At 38.8% G+C, this 5,090-nt stretch overlaps 1 long non-coding RNA gene across 1 annotated transcript; it reads left to right on the plus strand.

Moving 5' to 3' along the window:
* Positions 1-2,662: 2,662 nt before the first annotated feature.
* Positions 2,663-4,594, plus strand: LOC306779255. The gene is made up of 3 exons (XR_013772103.1): positions 2,663-2,967; positions 3,349-3,424; positions 4,254-4,594. It is a non-coding gene; the product is annotated as an uncharacterized lncRNA (long non-coding RNA).
* The last annotated feature ends 496 nt before the right edge of the window (positions 4,595-5,090 follow it).

Below are 5,090 nucleotides of genomic sequence, written 5' to 3' on the forward strand. Positions count from 1 at the left end.
TATAAAAAAAAAAATAATAATTATTTTTCTTTTTAGAAAAATCAAATAAATTACTTTTTCAGTCCACTAGATGGTGCTGAGTTATTTTCTGGTGAGGTCAGCAAAGGTCCTGGGTCACTCCCCCAGAAAAAATGGCAGCTCCTGTCATATACAGTAGTCTAATGCGCTTGCGCATATACTGGGGGATATACGGGAGTTCCGGAAATGCATGTAAAGTGAGACACACGGTGATCCTTAAAACCAGCTGAGCAAACTAAGAAGCCTCCCTTGCATTAATGTCCAGCTCCCTTCCTCAGAGATCCACTGATGAAGGAGGATATTAGTGTTTTATAGGGCGAGAGTTCTTCCACATCGCCAAGATCCGTTATCACATCATGATGACTTCCTATACGAGCGCTATCGATTCTGCCGACAAGAAATCATTTATTTACAAGACCTTCTCGAGCCATACATTGAACACCACACGCCGCTGCCGAGCACTGACTGTCTCACAGACTGGATGCAGCCTTGAGCTTTTTTGCGAGTGGTACATTGTTGTACAGTGTCGGCGATGCGGAGAACATCGGGAAAGCCGCTGCATGCCGTGCGCAAAGTTTATTTGGCGCTTAATAAACGTATGTGTTCAATACATTACCATGGCACATATTGTGTTGACTCACCATTCTGAATAATGTGTTTGTACTTCGTTTGTACTTGCGCCCATGTCCTCTTGATGGCTGGTTGCATACATGGGGGTTAAAGCACTCATAATTATAGGAGTGTTATAAGTACACCAGCATATCATTATTGCAGAAAATGATTAAGGTGGACTCATGATAAGAAGAGAGAGAATCACACACTATTTATTTTCACTGCTTCAATTGATTGAATTTCTGATTATGAATAATATGACATACATATTGATCCGCCCATACACAGATTCACACACACACATTCAAACTCCTAGTTCTATATGGTAATCTACACAGACAGGTATATACACATATATAGTAGGCTACATGATACATACGTGCATACAGTACATATATCCTCATATTAATTCGTATCAATTAGATACTCTTTGGGCTTGTTTTGTCTACTTATTCTGAAAGAGTTGAGATAATTATTTTCGTTATAGATCTCATTCGATGATGCATTTCATTCAGCATACTGCCAGCAGGCACATTTAAAGACATATCATCTGATTGATTGGGGTGATTAGGCACTTAAAATTAGCCGATACATTTTCCCAACACTTACACATTTAACTTAGTTTTGCACAGGCTGCACTTTATTGTTATTATCTTAAAAATGTATTCAGTGCGAAACAGGTTAATTGCAGCGACAATAAGCTATTTTTTGCCAAATATTCGTTCTTTTTGCACATATAGAACTTTATTTGCATTGTTCTAACAAAGCCATTGCACATTGTATTTGTTTTTGTCTGATGGAGCAATCTGGTTTACTTGAAAGTGATTGCAATTTTCTTTATTCTATTTTTTTGAAAACGCACAGATGGAGGAGTCACAAAATGTTGTTCTTTCAATAAAAGTTCAACATGGAGCATTTTGTGCCAATTTTGTTGGGGCGGTGGGGCATGAACATTTGTCTTCGTCCAAAGTGGGGCGTGACAGAAAAAGTTTGAGAACCACTGACTTAACCCAACAAGTCTGAACTGTAACGGAACTTTAACTGTAACGGAGGGAAATGAAGACGCTGCAGACATCTTAACGCTGATTGGCCAAGACTCGATACGTCGCATCAAATACGTTTTATTGCGACGATCACAACATCACCTTTTCTCCTCGTCTCACTCCAATCTGAGAAACGCTGACCGGCTGACCCCCCCCACACACACAAAAAAAAAACTACGGATCTAGACGACTCACGTGGATGACATATTTTGATTAAAAACGGTTTATTTCGCCGAAAAGCGACACGTTTACAGGTATTATCAGGAGAAGAAGAAAACGACAAATTGCAACCGAGTCTCACTCCAAACTACATTAGAAGTTATCAGCCGGAGCATGAACAGTGTTTGAGAACTGAGAGAATAAATGAAGTGAACCCACGTGCTCTTTGTATCCGGACTTCCGGGTTGAAAACAGCGTCCAGAAGCTCCCGTTGTCGTTTATTCTCCTCTTTTGAACGAGAGAGTTCCTCCTCGTACTCTGCTATCGTTCTTTCAAACAGACCAAATATCTCTTCACCAGCCGCAGTTAGTCGCTGGTTTATGGAGCTAAATCCAGGTCAAAAGTTTCGTTCACTTGAAAAAAAAATGTGAACCTGAAAGTCCCAAAATACAGCAATGTATTCAAAATAAAAATAAGCGAATGAAAAGTTTTTTTGGGTTGAATATAATTTTGATTCACTTCTGGAATTTTTTCGAATACATTTTTTTTTTTCAGTTTTCACGTTCATATATATTTTGATATTTGAGTTCTTATATTTTTCAGTTTCAGATTTTATATTTTCAGATTCAAATCTTTTTTTTTTGGGTTTCAAATCTTTTTTTCACGTTCAGGTTTTTTTTTTTCACGTTCAGGTTTTTTTTTTCAGTTCAGGTTTTTTTTTTCAGTTCAGACTTTTGACCCAGATCTAACGTGGGGGGCGTGGTATCAACTGAGAGGGGCGTGTCATCATGAGTGACAGCATAACAACGAGGGCTGAGGAGTTCCTCAACCACGTTGCCTTCAGGTAACGTGGGCACCGCGAGAATTATGATTCAACACTTTCTATTCACCATATTCACGTGATTGAAAGTTTAAAAAATGACGCTAGTGCCAAAATTCTGTTTAGCAAGCTGTTTTAGCCTCTACTTGGGACGAATCACAGTAAAAGAGCAATAAACTATGCCATATTGGGCCGTTCAACTACCACACTTTAATATATGACGTTTCGCACTTCCACACACCACTGTGAACGCAGCGTAGTATCCTTGTGATGGCGTCCGCTCCACCTGGACCGCATGCTGGCGCCAGCGCGCAGGTAAGAAATCGAATACATTTTTTTACAGATACTAGAAATTATCCTAAATATTATAATGATAATTGTAAGATAGCGTCATACATAGAGGGAGAAGATTTATTTAAGTGGGGATTTCGCCAAAGCTAGAAATTAAGCAACTAGCTGAATGCTGTTAGCTTGTGTTTGTGAATTGTTCCCTCCTTACACTGACCAGCTCAAGTCCTTCAATGTGTGTTGTCTTTCGTAACAGAATGTCGACTATAATTCGACAGTGGCTGCAGCTGCACAGAGCCTTATAAATGTGCTCGCACAGAACCTCTCTCAGGGACAGCAAGAGCAAGGTGTTTGGCTTTTCTTCAAGCATGTAGACATCACTTAGTCCCTATGTTATTGTTCTTTTAGTTCTTCAGACTACTACAAGATGAGTATCCTAAGATGCAGGGGCTGACAGGAGGATGGCTACTCTACAAGGCTGCAGGTAGAGAAAACTTGTTATATAAATTCCATTGTAATACATTGCCATTCAAATAAGTAACCCAAACAAACACAACTGATCTAAACAATGTTGCATTTACAGGTGGGCAGGGTAAAAGGAGACTGATAATGATTCCTCCTGATTCTCATGGCTACACTGGGACCCTAATTCGCAGTGTTACAGGGTCAGGGAGAAACACCCTGTTTATTGTGCCTCTGCAACATGAGTTTGATGTAAATCCATTACCATGCCATTGAATTCAAAAGTATGCCAAAAGCACAATGCCAAACGTGCAAAGTGAGTTTCCCTTTGCAGATTTTGGCCCTCCATGTTCAAGAGTTAGTTTAGTTAATTTTAGTAATGTGTATTGATAATCTAAATCTGCAAAGTAACCAGTAACTAAAGCTCTTTTAAAGTACTTTCAAGTACTTTTAAATAGTACTTAAGTGAAGTTAGTAAATTAAATTAGTTACACTCCACAACTGCATAGACATTATACATACAAATGAGAATTGTTTTTCCTAAACCTCTAGTTCTTAATGAGAACTTTTACAAAGGCCAATCTATATCTCCATTCTATGTAAAAAGACTTAATGTTAACACAGAATGCCATTTATAACCATTGTGGTTGGCCGAAACAGTCGAATATCTCCAAACCTCAGGAAATCACACATTTGATTACATTTGTTTTGGATCAGCTGTTCTTCTGTGACCGAGAGTACCTCTGTTTATTTCACTTCTTTAAATCTAAAGACCTGCATTGCAGTAAAAAAGGAAAACTACATTTTAAACTGTCGCATAACTTTATTTTTTTCTTCTCTTTGCTTCATAGCTGAAGATCATGAAGAGGACGAAGACGGCCCACGGTCCATCACACCTGCAAGGTTTCTGCAGTGGATCACGGGCCAAGGTCACATCCCACTTCTCCCATCCGAGAAGAAGGATTTTGCTGTGATGCTCAGATTTAACCACGACTGCAGTGCAGACTTTGGGCATCACAGCATCTGTTACCCTGTCGTCTCAGCATGTACAAAGACAATTGCACTACCCGTACGACATATGAGGTCATATGTCGAATTGAAAAAGGTTATGATGGAGGCTTTTCATCTCGGGCAGGAATTTCACAATGTGTAGACAATTGTCTCTCTCTACCCTCCATTTTTTTTTTTTTTGCCTCCGTTCATGTTTAGCAAAAACTGCTGTTTTAATACTCTCATGTTCTGAGAAAAGAAAAGTATTTAATTGTAATATTTAAAAATACTTGTTTTGAAAAATGAGTTCCATACACACACAAATTGTGTTGACTGTTTATAAAAGAGAACAAAATGTTAAGGTTTGGAATTAAAAAAAGATTTTATACGATTTATTCTTCTTTTTACATGTGGCTTCACTGTTGCCAGTCACAACAAATACAAATTTAAAACACATTCATTGTATACTTGTTGGTGTTAAAGGGGTAAAACCCTTGAAACACAACGTTTGCATTTATGATACATGAGTTAGTACACAGTTCAATACAGCTAAATAAATGTCTCGGCCGTAGGACTCAGATGGTCTAGCAACATCAATAGCGGCCCTAAGGCGTGCCATATCCTCCTCACATAGGGGACATGCAATGGGTGGAAGAATCACTCCAGAACTGGTCGCATTTTGCTCACTGGCACTGTTG

The sequence above is a fragment of the Melanostigma gelatinosum genome (assembly GCF_949748355.1).
Source record: "Melanostigma gelatinosum genome assembly, chromosome: 1".
Lineage (NCBI taxonomy): Eukaryota > Metazoa > Chordata > Actinopteri > Perciformes > Zoarcidae > Melanostigma > Melanostigma gelatinosum.